Source organism: Branchiostoma floridae, chromosome 16, assembly GCF_000003815.2.
Source record: "Branchiostoma floridae strain S238N-H82 chromosome 16, Bfl_VNyyK, whole genome shotgun sequence".
In the NCBI taxonomy this organism is placed as follows: domain Eukaryota; kingdom Metazoa; phylum Chordata; class Leptocardii; order Amphioxiformes; family Branchiostomatidae; genus Branchiostoma; species Branchiostoma floridae.
This window is the reverse complement of record NC_049994.1, coordinates 12,363,353-12,382,444: the sequence shown is the minus strand read 5'-3', so window position 1 is coordinate 12,382,444 and position 19,092 is coordinate 12,363,353. Positions and strand designations below refer to the sequence as shown.

At 39.8% G+C, this 19,092-nt stretch overlaps 1 protein-coding gene across 6 annotated transcripts in view; it reads right to left on the bottom strand.

Annotated features, from left to right (window-relative positions):
- Nucleotides 1-18,675, bottom strand: part of LOC118403595 (poly(rC)-binding protein 3-like) — an 85,199-nt gene extending 66,524 nt beyond the window's left edge. For 4 of the 6 annotated variants that reach the window (XM_035802348.1, XM_035802357.1, XM_035802356.1 and 1 more), the window contains exon 1: nucleotides 18,473-18,675. The gene's annotated coding sequence lies outside the window, so the exon portion shown is untranslated. The remainder of the gene's footprint in view (nucleotides 1-18,472) is intronic. The other 2 variants (XM_035802359.1, XM_035802360.1) reach the window with 1 other exon arrangement.
- Nucleotides 18,676-19,092: the final 417 nt, after the last annotated feature.

Below are 19,092 nucleotides of genomic sequence, written 5' to 3'. Positions count from 1 at the left end.
TCTACAACTTAAAATTCATAGCCGCAACATGTCCAGAACTCGAGATATCAAACCAGGAAGTCCCGCTGCAGTACCGTAACAGGCCGCTAGGGGACCCAAAATCTAATCGTTTCCAGGTCTCAACAAGACCTACCCACATACCGAATATCAATACAATCCATCCAGGCGTTCTAGAGTTATGGTGGTCTTCTACAAACACACACACACATACAAACGCTACCCAAAATATAACGTTCTTTAATGGCGATGTTAACTATCACATCGCTATCTCACAACCCCACATGTTATACATCATTTAAGCTCAAACAATGCTTGTTTCACACATTAGTTTGCATTTTTGAAACAAAGATATCAAGGCTGAAGAAGGCCGCACCAAACTTTCCAAACTCCAAACGAACGAACCCGGAAGTGATTTCCACGACTCACGGGTCATTTTCCGAGGAACATATTTCAACCATCCTTTATCCCCTGTTTCAAATGTTTACATTTCCATGATCACCATACTACATACTACAGTTCTGGTACGTCTGAAGTACTAGGCTTTTCTCAATTTTGCACGGCGATCAATCGAAAATCGCCTCGCGAGAATACACTGCTGTGCACACGTATATGTGCCCTGGTACCTGGTACTGGAAAGCATACCCGTGGAGGTAATGGTTCAGTCCGGTATGATGCGCGGCAAAACCCGGAAGTGATTTCCACGACTCACGGGTTATTTTCCGAGGAACATATTTCAACAATCCTTTATCCCCTGTTTCAAATGTTTACATTTCCATGACCACAATACTACATACTACAATTCTGGTACGTCTAAAGTCCTAGGCTTTTCTCAATTTTGCACGGCGATCAATCGAAAATCGCCTCGCGAGAATACACTGCTGTGCACACGTCTGGATAGCATACCCGTGGAGGTAATGGTTCAGTCCGGCATGATGCGCGGCATGATGCGCGGAAAAAAAATTCCTGAGATGCCTGTACAGTTTTTAGAATTCTTTGCAAATGGTCGCTCACTATACTATTAGGCTCGCCAATCAGGCGTCGCCAAAATTGTTTATGTTTTTTTTCTTCAATAACAGTCCCATTTTCTCATAGTTACTTTTCCTGCTAGTATTACTCATGAAGCCTCCATTCCCCCACGCCTTGCAAGTCTCCAACCTCAGGTCCACCCCCAGAAACTTGCAGAAAATTGGAGCGCCTCCGGCTGGCTAATTTGAAAGAAACGGGTCCTGGGGCCCTGGAGGAGTTGGAGAAACCTTAGACGCCTCTGGAATCCATTCCCAGGGAGAGTGAGAGAGAGGGTTCCACCTTGAACTTAAGATTTAATTGAGGGCGGGACCTTTCGGATGTTATGACTATCGCTGGGAGGTGGTTGAATGTTACGGCAATACATCTGATAGGAGTTACCCCACAAAAATAATAAAACTAGTTCTAGGATGTGTCTACATGTGTAGATAGATTATCCTCTGCGGAAAAAGTTGAAGATAACGGTGCCATCTGGTTTCCGTGCATTAAATATTTGCCTCTACCTCACCAACAAAAAAACAGTTATAGGATATATCAACATGTACGTAAAGATTATATTCCGCTGGAAAAGTTGAAGAAAGAGTAACACTTTGTAAATGCAAGTACCGTATATTCTCGAATAAAGTACGCACTTTTTTAACTTTTCAAAATTGAAAAGGTGCTACAAGTTGTTGCCAAAGTTGGGGTGCGTACTTTATTTGAGGTCACTGCACAGAGAAATGGTAAAAAAAGCCTAAAATAAAGCAAGGTGGAGCTACACTTCTAGTAATGTTTCAAAACATGCACATTGTTGTTGTCTTGTAGTTGTCTAAACATGAAACAAAGAAATTGTCTAAACATGATTTACATAAGATTGGCATTTGCATACAATCCTTTTGAGTTAGTGACTTTGACTTGTACAACTGGTTTTTCCTGATTTCTTCTACCAGTTCTCAGTGATTTTTATAATTTGCAGTAGGCAATTCACAAGTTCATAGAGACAATGACAGTGTAAATGCAGGTTATTTCATGCAAAATAACCTGGGGAAAACATCATAAATTTGAATTTATCCAGTTAAAGGTCTGTTCAAAATTGGTGGAGAAGGGGTGCGTACTTTATTTGAGTTTTTCCATTTTACCTTTCAGTCCCAAAGATCCCTGTCTAAGACTTGTCCAAAATCAGGGGTGCGTACTTTAATTGGGGTGCGTACTTTATTCGAGAATATACGGTAGTAAAGCTTTTCAGCCAAATAAAAAACAACTTCAAATCAATTTCGATAGCTTTAGGGGCAGAAAAAGTAGCCTGGTATCCATCAGTATTACTATAGCTCCCTAGTCTCTTCTCTCCTCTCCACAAATACATCTGGCCCCGGTTGATTTGAAACCAATTGCAGATAGGACAGAAGAGACTCAGGAGCTATAATACGGCCGGATACCAGGCTACAGAAAAGGGGGTTGATCTTTTCACTTCCATTTCACAGAAAGCACACAAGTCCTAGCTTGACATTTCAGTAACACCAAAATACACCCTGCATCTCCGCTGTAAAACGCCCGTCTCGTCTAGAAAATGCGTCTAGAAGGAGTAGAGGATAACTTCACCTTTGAAGTATTTGCTCCCGGCACATTTGAGGTTCATCTCATGCACGAGTTCCCGGTATTTGAAGGTGAAAGTGTTTTGCTACACTTGAGGTCCTCCCTGCCTATACTTATGAAGCTGGCACAAATCGGGGAACACCCAACAGGAAATGAGCAACAACAACCCACTGAGTGCACGGGATGGGTGAATATATCACTGCTTCCACCGCCACACACTTGTGTAAAGTTTCTCGCAGACAAATTGGATGGTTGAAGAGTGAAATCCTTTTTCGAAGTGACAATGACTGTGGCATGAAAAAGCTATAACGAAACCCAGCCTACAAGTAGCCAAATCCATTAAAGAATGGTTGACTGGAGCAAAAATGGTGTTTTGAGATGAGAATGCCGCAGTGCTTATTAATATGTGTGAACATCTCTGCCACAGGCCATGGTTTAGACCATAATGAACCCAATAATCAGTAGGGAATTGTCAAAATATGCTCAAATTAAACAAAAATTCCTCCAAGCTTACTGTAAAAAGGAAAACTATCCCACATACATTTATTTGATTACCTGGATGAAGATATACCTGTCTCTGCTATAGGTCATATTATGCATGAAATTTGTCATTGGACATTTGCATCAAATTTGGAGTCCACCTAAGCATACATGATGTGAATGTATTATTTCCTAAAAAGTATTGATCATATTTGCTTGTTAAAACATGAAAGAGCAATAAACCTTCCCTCATGATCATTGTCAAAACTTCCAGTGTTGACCTGGCAAAAAAGGGGATTGATATTCAGCATTAAGCCAGCCCCTGTTGGTAGTTATTATGTTTTTAGTGTAAGCGGCTTACTGACGTCGTTTACACGGAATATTTCCGAGCGCGGCGGAAATGGTTCGTGTTAGTCGCCCCGACTCCCCAAGATTAGCAACCCGCGACCTTCAGTTGACTCTTCGATCAATCAATACGGTTCCATACCCCGAGAGTGCTCCACGCTGAAGAGGGTTGTTTTTTCGTATACGCCACGCTTCACACGCCGGCCAAAGTCTTGGCGTGAAATGAAAGATCGCTCCCGCGAAGTATTGACACCTGCAGCCAGTTACCTATCCATCATGCAGCTCAATCCGATAAAGTGTGGCCCAGGGCTGCCCCCAGGACCCGTCCCTCCGTACTGGGATGGAAGTTTGCTCGCTGGGACGGACAAAAATTTCACCTCATCCGTTCAAGTCATCTACATTTTTTTATGACATGAAACTTATGAAAAAAAGGATTTTCGTAAACTAAATTTGCTCGTTGGGACGGACAAAAATTTCACCTGGTCCATCCAAATAATCTACATTTTTTATGACATGAAATTGATGAAAAAAAAAGATTTTTGTAAGCTTGAAATCACAGACTTGAAATAAAAAAATTAACAACATGGGATTCAAAACAATGAGTGGGATAGAAAAAAATTTAAAGCTGGCAAGCACACCACATTCTTTTGCAGTTTGTGAATCTTGATTTTGTGGTACAGAAATGTAAAAATGTGCGCCCACAAATCCAGAAGATTGCAGAATGTACACGCAAGACCTGAAATCATTATTCAGCTGGCGGCCATCATGCCAGTTTTGTTTCCTATCATTACAGTTCCAGAATGGATCTACATGCGATTATACCCTAAGACGTTATTGTATCACCCTCCGAGGAAATTTCGCCCAACTGCATGTCGTTACAAGGGCACGGGAACGGAAAATTTATACGAAAACAGGTCATTGATTTTTTTCAAGGGGGCAGCGGGTTTGTGGCACGGTCCAGTGATTGAGATCATCAGTAGAAATTGGCAGCATACAAACAGCAATTTTGCTGGATGATCGGCACAGTGTGGTTGCAAGTATTTAATGAGGTCCGCAGGGAAGAGAAGGGAAGGAGAAATGCATCTCATCATCAATAATGTCTGCAGATATAGATTATATTGTAACGATTGTCCACAACCTTGAGTTTCTGGCAGTTCAGCCGTTACAAAATTATTATCATATCTCGAAATTACTTCTTGGTTTTGGAGTAGACTGGCAAGAATAGTGTTGCTTTCAAACAGTATTTATCAAAAATATTATCAGCTGTTTGTAATTCCTTGAAGCCAGGCAAACAGCCTACAATGATGATGATGATGATGATGATGAAGCCCTGATATTGTGTTCTCCAGGGATTTTGACTAAATCTATGGTATTAATGAAGCAACTGTACATCTTACCATTACTACATTATAAAGACTATGCATAAGCTAGTAAATCCTACCCCAAATTCTTACATATACAAGGATCACGACACAATTGGGCCTTACTATTTAAATTTTCCCAGAGACAATTTCAGAAATCTCTTCGCTTGTTTTTTTCAAGAGCTACAAGTAAATTTAGAAATATTTTCCAGTGTGTTTATTTAGTTTTTACCGAGCCTCTTTACAGTGAAATCATAACATTACGAAATATATGTTGTTTTTTTGCTACAGTATTTTTTTACTACAAGCTAAGAACTTCTATTATCAAGATCAAATCCCAGCAAAAATACCTGAATGTACGATATTTCTCAGCAGGCCTTCTACTACTATAATAGCTAACAATCTAGTGATCCTACCTATGCAAGGCTTAATGCATCCTAAGTGAAAACAGCTGAACCGTACATCTGCTTGGAGATTAATGTCCGTCCCAACTCCAACACTATTTGTACAACTGGTACCTATAGAACTCTGTGGTCACCAGTAATTACATAGATCATCTAGACTTTCCTTTTATTACCTGGTACTGCTGTTCTGGCCCTCTGGCATATCACGTAACACACAACAAATGTGTTCCCTTTGACCATACTATAAAGGGTATCGGTGACTTATCCCTGTGGTAACGTTAGACAAAGGCAGAAGTATTAACATGCTGTATGATTTCTGGCTTAAATACAGATCCGGGGATGGAATTGGTACATATTTCTTGTGTAAACTTTTATCACCCTTCTACCCTATATACATGTACCAGTGGCTATAATAGGGGTGGGATATGTACAGACAAATCATAGCACCAGCCCGAGACAATTTTCCTTGTCAGTCTGGCATTTTTAAGGTAGGGGAGGGAAAGGGCACCATTGCTGTACTGTAAAATTGTGCAAGCTGAGGCAGCCGTTTGGGCGTCAGCTATATGGGGTCAGACAACTTTAACCCTTAATCATCCCAGGTTTCTAAAAATCATCTCTAATAATATGGATTCCTTGCTTGGCAGTGGCCAATACAGTTTTATCTCTTGAGCAAATTACACAGCATTTTTCATTCACCTCTGAATGGTGTAATCATATATGCTAAATACTATCAGTATCAACAAAGGTCTACCTCTGAATATATGACTTCATTTCAGCGTAATATAGAAATATAATACATGATAAGATCATTGCTCCAAGGGTTTGCCATGGTCTGGACAGATAAGCTGCATCGTATATCACACTGCCAAAAAGGCTTTCAATGCAGAACTACACAAATCTATTCAATATTAAATCTGTAATGTTGCTTCACATAGTTGTTATTATTTTCTATGATTCTGACTCTAATCTGAGTAATTTGGCTGAAATTGTGAGGTGATGCAATCAGAATAACTTACCAGCTAAAACAATCCAATCTTGAACAGGCCCAAATCCTTGTTTTCAGGTTTCCAAGCTTGCTACAGAGATACTGATAATACCTTCAAGCAATCCACCTCAACCTAACAGGGAAATACTGTAAAATTCTTTCATTTGGGCCAGCAAAATTCTTTTTAGTTTTGGAGATACTAGTAAAACAACACAGCTTTTTCATCAAAACACAATTTTCCATCCTGGATCAAATATCTAATATATATTTCAAGTGGCTGGAATTGACATAAATATTAATGAATAAATACTGGTCAAATGAATTCCTTCCCAAATCAAGGCCGTTTACAGTATGTGCACAAATGCACAAAGAAGGTATAGGAAAACCTACTGGTAATTACTACCTCGACTATAATTGTAGCCGCGAGCTATCGTCAGGGGCCGCGATCACGTGTAGCCGCACCAGACCAAACAATGGGAGTCCACATCGTTAAGGATTGCCCCTCGCTTTCAAATTAAACATAACAACGTGACGCATGTCAAGAATCTGACCCTCACATGTCTTCTACACTATTGACTACACGGTACATAGTATAATTGCTATTATGCAACATGTGAACAAAGCTTACATTAAGTTTAAGTTATAGCAATGCCAAAGACAACCAGATAGGACATGGGGATATTTTTCCATAGCTCCTTGAGACCTTATCAGTTTTTGAATTGTTTATGTTACAGTCAAAGTAAGGTATGCTGAACCACAGTTCAAGTGTGCCTATTTTGAACCACTAACAAGACATCTTTAGGACTTTAAAGACTTGAACCAGCTTTAAGATGGCGCTCCTTGCCTTTTAAGTCCACAGTTGATGCACACCCACCCCTTTAGTAGGCTTTACTTTAGTCAATTCAATTCAAGTCCCTTTAAAATAAATGAATAAAAACGTAAATAAATACTTCAGTCACTACCAAATAATAAACTTGCAACAACATGCAACAAAGTCTAGTAGCTTGGAAACACAATCATCTTTGAATATCACAGCACCATGAATAAACAATGAACTAAAAATGTCCTTAAACAACAGGCATTGACTGTTTTGAACTGTGTTAAGCAATTACACAATTGGAAAGATAGGTCAAAAAGCTATCAAGTTCTATCTAAATTATCCATTATGCTTTAAGAGGCATTTTCCAGGTCCAGACAGTGAGGCACCATCTCTGTATTAGTTAAATGGAAATTTTCAACTTTCTTGAATAATTTGAAGGAATTTGCAAAGATATTTCAGCTATTGCTATTCTAATGCAAGATATATCTTCACTACATTGTGTCTGAAATGCACATCTGTGGATGCTCATCCTAGTGCCACAAACGTGTAAGGGAACGTGAAGGATAGTACTGGAAACTTGAAAGGTCAACCTGCTAGCATGTGTAGGTGCCAGGGCGCCACAGCGAGTGTTTTAGTTCGTGCCACCAGACTTTCTCCTTTGTGAAATCGTCGCCTCGGGGGACCATTACGCTAATTCGTCCCGATTTGTCACCTGGTCTCACCTGCCGTCGTCCATTTTCGGGGACGACAACGACATTCCACGACATTCGTAGACGCATCCTCCAGGGTTGGACAAGTTGTTTAAAATTCACTTGTCCTATCGGGCAAGTAGATTAAAAAATTACTTGCCCGAACCATCTTTTTACTTGCCCAGAATTCAAATGACACTTTTCTATGTATTTTCGCTTCCAGCAATGGAATTCTTTTATTATTGGCTTTATGTTTCTGTATTGACCAAAGCTTGACGCAATGACTGTAAAAAGCCACTATTATAAAAATCTCACTCAATGGAAAAATCTTACTTGCCCGATGAGCAAGTAGATTGGGACACGTACTTGCCCGATCAGTGCTTTCACTTGCCCGGGACAATAGTGCTAGTGGACTTGTCCAACCCTGTCCTCAAGACCAAATCCTACATGAAAAGCTAGCAAAAGCCGTTTTCCAATAACTACAAGCCCTCTATGTGTCAGCCTTGAAACCGTTATCTCTCAGTGCACAGGTGCGCTATTCTTCCGGTGTAATAACACGGGCAGGTAGAAATGAACACAATACGCAGGTAAAAGGCATTCTCCCTGCTTGGTGAAATCTACCTTAATCCTTTATTTGAATTCATGACAAGTGTAATGTGAAAGGGGGATCAAAACAGGTGCATTGTAACCTTTACAATGTATCTGCTGGCCATGTGTGGATATGCACTTTTGTACGCCTAATTTTTTACTGCAGGTGCACCATTGCATCAAGATATATGTGTATTATGTTGCTGACATTCTACTTGAATATAATTTTTTGTGTGCGCACACAATTTTTTCTTCCTGTGCGCCTACATCATCAGGTTTAATGATAGGTGTAAACTTTAGGTGAATATTGAGCCCTGAAGCATATTTATCTTTATCTTGTACATCTTAAAACTAACCCTAACTATATTCATATTTAATACTTACATTAACAGCTTTTCAAACTCACAGTTTGAATCTTGGTGCAACATTGTCCTCACACATTAATTATACAGGAGATGGTCTTCTACTTTCCCCAAGAGAGTTTATAAGATGCTTCACAATTTTAGTTATCACACAATTTTCCAATCCAGTCATAAATCATACAAATCAATTTTTAAAACCATTTCTGTTTAATTACTCTTTTATCATCATAACCAAATCATACATTTTTGGATTACAAATAAAAATCATTTCTATTTAACTGCTCTCCTTTCATTATCAAAACTAAATCATAGATTTTACTTACGATTACCACAAGTAACATATATCACTATTACTATTCTTCAAGCATTATAATGTTTACATACAACATACTCATGAATATATGTATAGTTACAGACTTACATTCTACCTTAATGGACCTTAAATGAAATTACAATTAATTGAGGTCTCACAATTACTTAACGAACCTTACAATGAGAACAAAGACAAAATGCCACAGAGATTTTCTGTGTCTCAATTTCTATACTCTTCACCATCTACATGTACCTTATTTTGTTCTGCTGTAGTGATACAGTAGAATCCATTTAATTGCACTCCCCATTTGCCAGCACATTTTGTGCAATTATCCGGATGGTGCAACAAAGCGAAGTTATTCAGCTGGACCACATTAATGCGGGACTTTGAGATTCCGTGCAATTAACAGAAATGTGCAGTTATCCGTTGTGCAATTAACTGGCTTCTATTGTATTTCTAGATGCAGAATAAAGTGACTGACTGACTACTGTATTTCTTGGTGGGAAGCTAATTGAGGACTCACAATTTTAAAAACCTAACAAAGACAAAATGTCCTGAGATTTTTATGTTTTTGTATTTTCTGTGTCTAAGTTTCTGTTTACAGTTTTACCATTTACCTTGCTTTTTTCTTCTATAGTAATGTCTTTTTGTGAGAAGCTATCCTCCAATTGTCTGGATCATTTCACTTGTTCACACCTGACCTAGTTTGACAGTGTTCACCAGTGCCACCTGTTTTCCTTATCCCACCTGATAGGGAAGGTGCTAAATACATCCACATCCCTTCTCTGCCCAATCCCACCTGGTGAATAATTGAAGAGATAAGCCTGGCAGGCCTGGAAACAAGCCGCCCACCCTTATTGTGGCTCTGCCATTCCGCAAACACCGAGGTCGCACGCAGAGGTCACTCATCTTTGAATAACTGGGTCAAGATGTTCATTACTCCATAATGCATTGTGAGAAGCATATTTCAATCCCCATTTCTTTTGCCGTGTGTGTATTTGTAATGCCGGCATTACTACATTAAAGCCACTACTTCGGCACACTGGCTAAGCCTGCTTATTCATCTTGCCAAATTGAAGCTATTCTGCTGGGAAAAGATGCCGCATAAAAAAGTAAAAGGTGTAGAAAAGCTCCATAAATTTTAAAAATCTAGATGAATATAGCAATTAGCACAATGGACAAGACATTTGTTTTAAAGGCTGTCTTTTCTGCGCCATGTTTTTATACTGGAACATGATAATCAAACCAACTGTTTTGTTGTTCTTTTTTTTTGTACAAAAAAAAACACTCTTTGTACTTCTCAATTTGCTTCTGTCTTGAGCACACCTTAACAATTTATGCTAAGGAGTAAGGTGTGGCCACAGAAATAACCAACTGCTGTCATAATTTTGATATAATATTGCCATAACAAAATCTGACATAAAAGTTACACAATCATTGCAGTAATATATTCAGCGGGAAAGAAAAATAACCAAGCTCAAAGAATTTACAGTGCAACATTTTGACTGATGTTTCCAGAAAGCAATATCCTCTCAAGGAGAATTGCATATATTTCAAATCTCAATGTTACAGGACTTTGCCTTTAATATTTCATATTTTTGCACCACTGCATTCGGTGACATATTTCTACGTGCATGTGGCTAATATGTACTATATTGCGATGCCTTCAAAAACCCTACTAGAGCTTATAGGAATCATTAGCCAAGTAATCTGCAAAACTAATGACATCCTATAAAACATGAAACACTTCAGGACCCAGTTTCTGGAACAGTGGACAGAAATAAGGGAGTCTGATTTCTAGGAAAGGGAATTGGGCTGATGCAAATCAGTGTTTGACTGATGCAAATCAATGCATCATTTCTGTAACAAAGGAAAATCATGCCAAACATTAATCACATCATTATAATATTGACAGTTGTTTGCCACACAAATGCTGACTAAATACAGTAGGATGTCCAAGCTATTACAGAGGACCCTAAGGGGAGTTAGCCACAATAGACACAAGGAAACAAACAAGTTAGAAATTGTATAAAAAGCAGTTCCCTTTTTGTAAAAAAGACTTCTGTGATGTTTTCACAAAGACTGTACCAACCTAATACTACACAATTCTTAATGCATTGGCAGTACCCATCTCCTTTTTTATAGCCCTTTGGCCACACCAAACCCCAGACATCTAAAAATATATGCTGGTGTAATTTTCACTCTCACATGAGAAATTGTATCTCCTGTACGTTACTGGTTGCATTTGTGGTATGCAAAACATGAATCCAGCGATACTGGACACCACTGTTTGTGTTTTCTTGCACGAATTCATACTTTGAATATGGATTCTTTACTTCGATACAATTTCAAGGCCTGGTTATAGTAACAGCCGGAAGAATTTGTTTGCTTTTGGGGCAGATGTTTACATAAAAACCAGTTTGCTGATACAAGCCCTTAACACAAAGGGAATTTATTTATAACAAATCGTAAGGTCAAAGAATTTATAAAGACTCAAATTCAAATATTTGACATTTGTAACTTTTACAATAATACTTCGGACACTTTTTTCAATAATGATTTTAATCTCATTGTAGCAACAGTTTTGAAGGTATATCTTTTCCATGCCAGTCAAAAGTACAAGTTTTCTATTTTTATGTAAAATCTTCAATTTGGCTGCTTATGATCTTCTGAAAATTGGGTGAAAACTGGGAGCGACAAAAGCAATTTGTACAAACCTGATAATCAAAGTATAACCTTGATATCTATTAATTACTATAACTTAACTTACCAAATATTTTTCTTTACTAGCCCTAAGACACGGCATATAACTTTTTGAAAATGCAAGGCAACTCACTAAATTCATGGTGGTGCCAAAATCAGGAATTGATAGTTCAGCTGGCTGAATGCAGCCCATAAAATACTCTTCAGCTTTTAAAGGTTCTTCCCTTGATTTGTAGGGCCCTTCAAGGAGGCCGCAGTATTTTTCTGACGTTCATAAATCCAGGTGTCCACAATCCGTCCCTCCAATATAGCTTCCTGGCCATAAACGGGCCCTACCACACACATGGAGGTAACTTTGATTTGTGTTTTGTGATTCTGTACTTAGAATTTACTTTCTGTACAGTCAAACCTGTCTATAGCGGCCACTCAAGGGACCAGACAAATTTGGCCACTATAGACAGGTGGCCTCTGTATAGAGGTGACAACTTGTAGATAAAATACCCAAGGGCCGACAAAAAGTGGCCACTATGGACAGGTGGCCCCTCTGTAGAGGTGGCCCCTAATACAGGTTTGACTGTATTTCTAACTTCAGGTCACAAGGACAGATGATATACATTTGTTTAGTCTCCAAGCAGATGGCATAAGATAGTTCCAAACTGGCCAGGGAGTGTAGTCAGCCTAGGTGTCCATTTGCCTGGTAGCGAAACACACTCCTAAACCGGCTTCACTCCTCTGGCAGCTTTTGATACCATCTTATGCTACCGTAGGATCTGCTTGGACATTGTTGAGAGATACATATGTATATTGAAGATGCAGATACACCGGAGTTGCGTAACGCAAAAGGAACAGACTAAACTACGGACTTGGACAAGGTTCTGGGCAAGTGCCACTGACGCCTATTTCAACTTCAAGTTCATGTGTCTGCATCCAAAACTTTACTTTCTTGTTGTTTTGGCAAGTGATCAATGCCAGCCCCAGTAGATGATATACAATATACCAAGAAGACAGTTGAGGATGAAAGGTGCATTACCAATTGCCCCCAGAAAAGATGTGCTGACCACTACTTGAGAAGCACTTCTGGCCGGACTCCAGAAATGGATCAGCAAATGGGTTGATTCTTTGAAGCATTAAAATTGGGCCGAGTCTGTCTTGTAAGAGTCCCGGTTTCTCCTACAAACTCATTAAAACCCCTTGAAGTTGAAGCTTTTTCTAATATAAAGGCTACCACAAAACATGTCCTTTGTTATAAACTGAGCTTTTTCATTTCTTTTACACTATCAGATGAGGGAACTATACTATCTTGGACACAACAGTTTCATACTGTAATACTAGTCTAGTCTGACTGCTACTAGTGCTAGGCTGTATACCTGCCAGAGGGAGGGGGTGAGAGTTTGGAGCTATATACATTAAAGGACTACATTAGAGTATCAAGGCTTTAGATTGTACTCTCCAAAACATCGCAGAGATAACAGCAGACAGTAATTTGCAAATTACACAGCATCTTGTTGTCAAACAATCAGACTTCATTACTAGTAACAAGGATGTGGTGTGAAAGTGTTTTGGAGACTCACTTGGGATTGATAAAGATCTGTGATTGTTCTACTCAATGTACCATTTTGTTATCTATATCTCTTATCTCTATACATGTACTAGCATTACAAAGTAATACAAGTTAGTACTAGTAGTAATTCTGCATTTAAGTCTTATCACTATACCAGTATTACAACAGCATAACACAAGTTGGGAATAGTGCATACTGTTATGGAGATAAGTGGTGGTTCTCTCATATGTTCAGGCTACAGCTTAACATACCTTCCAAGAACTGTAAGCCTACAGTGCATATCAGGGCCCTGGGGCTACATACATTTCACAGGATTCGAACCAACAACCTTGTGATCCACAAGCAGGATATATCTGACAGCTGGAGTATAACATGCTGCCTCAGTTTGGTCTTTACTGCGCACTAGTTTTATGTCCTCCTTACTCAGTACCCTAACTCTAACCCTGCACTTAATTCACAGTCAATCTTCTATTCTAAAATGGCCCAGCAGAAAAGACAACACAGCATGTCCTTCAATTTTAGCTAACAGCTCCCAAGTGTCCCATTTTCACTTGAAATACTGCTTGGCTAAAGGACGCCGACATCGATAAAAATTCAGCAATCATAGGACACAGGAACATATAACTTGGCAGGGCCGGTTTCTTTTGCTGAACACGTAACTCCGAATCTAATATGCATAACTAACATTCATGTTTTACAAATGAGTGATCAAATACAAGTTATTTTGTTCCGTAGGTGCCCCAAGAGGCCGTGAGAACTATAATTCTTGGAGACACTTTGGATAGATGTATGTTTGTCTAGGAGGAAGTGGATAACTTTCTAAAGATAAACTCCATGTATATATTGATAAAAGTCTATAAATACAACATGCCCTCTCTTGCCATATCCCCCCTTCCCCACAAACATCAAGCGAACTAAAGCTTATAAAAATGTGAAAAAATACATAGTAAAACTGAATACAAAACTTGTTAAAAATACCTGTATGCACAACATTCCAAGCACATATTTTGCCGGTCATGAAACACCTGCCTGATTGCAAAAGGCAGACAATATTTCAATTTTTGAATTTGAAATTTTTTTCCGGTGTGTTTTCAATGTTTATATAATACAACATACCATAACGTCCTGCCAAAAAATGCAGAATATTGTTGATAACAGAAAATGTAAATATTGTTTTTGTTGATAATACTGTTATCCATTTTAAAACAACAAACCTATGGGTACTATACTATTTCAGCATACATTGCTTGCTGTAATTAGAGACATTTTATTTTTAGAGATATTTTGTATGCTCCACCTCACTGCGTCATCGACAAGAGTCCTCTTTCCCTCATTGTCCCATCACAAAGCGAGGGGCACTAACCATGATGGGGACCGACTAGAATAGCGGTCGTGAAAAGATTTCGTGTCAAACCCAATTTACAGGTGAACAAATAGATGCCAAAGCCAGATGGTATTGCTCCCACTGCAAAATCTGTAAAAATTGGTAGTTTCGTCATTTCTTTTTCATCGATAGTATACAGGAGAGATTTACTAGGGGTAATTTTACAACAAAACGGAGGAGAGTGCAGCTGCCGGTGCTCAGACTGTGTAAAATTGGCTACGGAACACAAAATGCATAATATATACAGCGGCACGCCATCCGTTACATGTTGACTGTCAAAACTTTCGCTGATCTCAAGAGCTTCGATATAGAAACGCTTCCGGCATACAGCTTCAGTTCAATGATACAAGACTGCAACAGCTTACAATAAGAAAAATCTCTCTCTCCCAGGTTAGCACTACCCAAGGACTCGATAATACATGGGGTCCTTCAGCAGGAATAACCCACAACCAAGGTTACTCGTGTTCCTATCTTCGGTAATAAGACTGACTTCCTCCGTTTTGTCCCAGCGCATCTCAGGATTACCGGATGTTACGAGCAGAGGGAAAGATAGATTCCCCCATTTCTCGCTGACAGCCCGAGCCCACCAAGCATTACTCCCAGTCAGCGTATACAAAGGCCCGGTCCTCGCGATCTGGCAGTTTCTCATTGACCCGGTGCCTGTGGCCCTGCGCTGCATGGGATAAAAACCCAGCCAAGTCTGAAACAACCATCTGTTCGCTGGCACTAATTAACGCCTGGGTGGAAACCTCCAATTGCTACAGCAATCCATGCAATTCCAAGTGCAATTTCTACCCCTGTGATCAGCATTGGAGTCATACATCATACCTTTCATCTGTGAAATGATTTCCTGCAAATGTCCCCGTCTGGCATGGAAATGTACACATCCCCATGTCGCCCAATCATTCAGCCTACAACGTGAGGTAAATAATTGTATACATCTTCTTCCTGATGCTGCAAACTAAAGTCACCGAGAATGTTTGTCATATCTGTACGCAAAATCGTCCTATCGCTCCCAATATGTCTGATGCAATTTGCGCATTAGTTATTCATCCTGCCCTGAGAAATTGGCCTCATTTAATTTATTTACCGTGCGGCAACAACGTCAGGATGCATTGGGACGGCCCGCTAGCCAGGCAACAGCGGACAGCCCTAGAACCATGCAGCATCAGCAAACTTAAGCCTCTGCAAACCCACAATTAACACAGGGAAAAATTCACAGATCTGCCACGTACACTGACCTGCACAGGCCATCATTGATCTTATGCACATCTGTATGGTGAGGATATTTTCAAACCGCCAATCTTAGAGCTATCTGTTCTCAAAATGAAGGGATCAAGGATCACCTATGGAATGCTTTTGAAATCACAATGGTTTGGCTGTACAATAGATAGCCTTGTGGTAAGCAAGCGGTGTAATCTTGAATACATGCAGGACTGTTGGATCCTTCAAGGCAAATATTTGGGTGTTCGGGAGAGAAACCATGCAGTCGAAAAATCATTAACCCGGCACGACAATAGCTTCTTGATGCTCAATAAGCGTCGGAACGCCAAACAGAGCAAATGTCAAGAATATGGATTTAAAAAATCCACTCCCGCATTTTTTCATCACCAAAGAAATGCACCAATGTTCAATTTACCCCTGCATTGCATCATGTTGAGGAATCTAGGCTCAATCATGTTTTTAACGAACTGGGAGCAGAAATTTGGCAAATCAAAGGCACGTTCCCAACCCCTCTCTGACCCTGAAATCTCTCATCTCAAAAGCATGAAAAAGGGATTATTCTGTGGCCTTTTCTTCAGGAGGCTTTTGTGGACAGCTCAATGATTATAGATGGGGTGTTTCAAGGGTGGGGTCTTCACACAAGAGGTGTGACAAACTGGAACAGTTCAGCTCCTGGGACAGACTTCACAATTTGGTGCTATCTCATTTTCACACAACTGTCAACCATGGGGCCCATATCGGCTCTATACTGGTTTAGCACCCATTCTACAGTAAACATTGCTTTCCCTAAATAACACGCAAAATCCTTGCTAAGCTAAACAACGGGACACCAAAAAATAAATAAATCAATATTTAGGAACAATCAGTTCACAAATTTGCTGGCAGTCTTGCTCCTGGACAATTTTGCAAACGTGTATTTTGTTGTATTTTCCAGTGTGATATTATACACTTATACTATGAGCGTACGGTACCCAAATATAGTTTGGAAGATAAAAATCTCAAAATCACAGTTTTCTGATCATTTGACACACTATTTATCAAACCGATCTTTTTTGTCCGTGGAGGAAATGAAAATGACATGATTTGACACCTAATTGGAAAGATATCGACACATTGGTGCAAACCAACAACAAATTCAGTGTGCATATAGGTGATTACTGCAACCACTGGCTATCTTCTTGTTCCATCTGATATGCTGAGGTAGATTACATTACAGGGCAACATTCAAAGATTTACCAACATATAAAATGCATCTGACATGCTGCAATATAAAGTAATAGCAGCAACAGTAACTACTGTATCGCTTTTAAAGCCCATACGAGGTACTAAAAATGTACTCTTCTTTAACAAGTATTGCACTGACTTTAAGATTGTAACAAGAATGGTATGGTTATGTGAATAGATAGGCAATGTAGAAAGTAATGGGGAAAATGGTTTTAAGAAAGTATGAATGCAGGACATTATCACGTTGTATCCTCCACTGAAGAATTTTGCAATTACAAGATTATACCAATTATGTTATCAAGTGATTCGGAAGAAAACAATTAGCTGTGTAGCAATTTGCTGAGAATAAGGACTTAGATTCCAGTATGATTTGAATGCAAGGCACACTTTGGAAAACACTGCCAAATTTTCATTTGGCTATTTTTCAAGTTTTTTTCTCCTTTTTTTTTTGCTAATACAATAATGCCAGGGACAAAAAAAGTGACAAGGACACCATAATGACACCAAGGTCATCCTAATTGGATAAATCTATTGTTCCAAAGTAACCTTTCTAGTCAACATAATGTTTAAAGCTGTCCAACGACTTATAACAACAGAACTACTGTCCCCGAAAAATCCCATTTTCTACAAGCGATAATTGAGAAACCTGAACAAAAGCTTGTGTTTATTCATAAAGTCACAACTTGTAATTTCTGCTTTCAAATAACAACAAATACTTAACATTTACATAAACATTTTCTGTAACGTACATCTGTAAGGTACGCATTGCATACAAGTGCTATTTTGACAACACTCACCATACACTATTTTGAATACACACAGATGACAAAATGCTAAGATAAACATTAAAAACCACTTGCAAACAACTTCAAGTGTGAAACTGGAAATATGCCATTGAAAATATCAATACCAACTATTGATTGGCACCTGTCAATCACCCCACAGTTAAGCACATGTAAACACCTCCTCCCTAGAGGAACAAAATCCTTAACAAATCTCTACTTTCCTGTCTCTGCCCAGGGCACTGGCTTAACGGTATTTTGCAGACGTTTGGATTCACTTGTGTACAAACAGTTCAGAGTCTTCAGTCTCCTTGTGCAAAAAAAGGGGGAGTTTCCAAGACGGGATGGGGACAGAGTCCAACATCGCTACACTGGTCAGATGGGCACATGTCTCTGTTTTCAACCGGTTCCGAAGGGAAGACAGGGCTTCCACGGAGGGATAGTGCTTGCGACCCGAGGGCTGGGAGGCTGTGACCTCGGGAAAGAGGACAATCGCACGGTGACCGAGCAAGAGGCCAGGTTCGGGACCGGCCTGTGTGTGTGTGTGCAGACGACCCTGATGCATCGGTCACACTAACGTGAGTCGTGGCCGAACCACAGAGAGAGAGAGAAGAGAGAGAAGAAGCAGCGAGCTTCGCTGCCGTGAGCTTACCTCAGCTGAAGTCCACGACAGGGAGACGCAGGGATGGTGCGAGGAATAGCACAGGGCGGCACGGGTCCTCGGGGGGTGGAGGGTGGAAGGGTTTCGGGGGGAAACAGAACGGGAATCGGGGAGAAGAAGCCACACACAGCAGTAGGACCTCCGCTCTGCAGACTTGCCTTGATCCGTCTCTTCACTCAGCCTGCACAAATAGTTCTGGCACCTTCACAGGTCAACCCGAGAGATCACTCCGCGCACCATTCCCTTACTTATCATTGTAGTAAACACCATCATAACTAGCTATAAGCTTTACTCTAAAATACATTATTTATTAGATTTCTTAAGTATGAAATTATTGTCGATATGGGATAATCTTTATCAGATCTATTTTCTGCAATGTAAACATGCGCAGGGATAGCGTGCTGTGACGCTAGGTAAGTAGGTCGGACAGTACGCGTGCGCAATAGAATTAGGCCAGGGAGGCGCGAGATTTCTGTTTCTGCTTTTGTTATTTTCGGGACAGACGCGTTCAAAGAATTGGGTTATGTTTGCTCAAATGTTTAGTGGCCGCATTACTAGAATGTCCGCACGCCATCCACGGCGCCAAGTTGAAGAACAAAACTGTGCTCCAT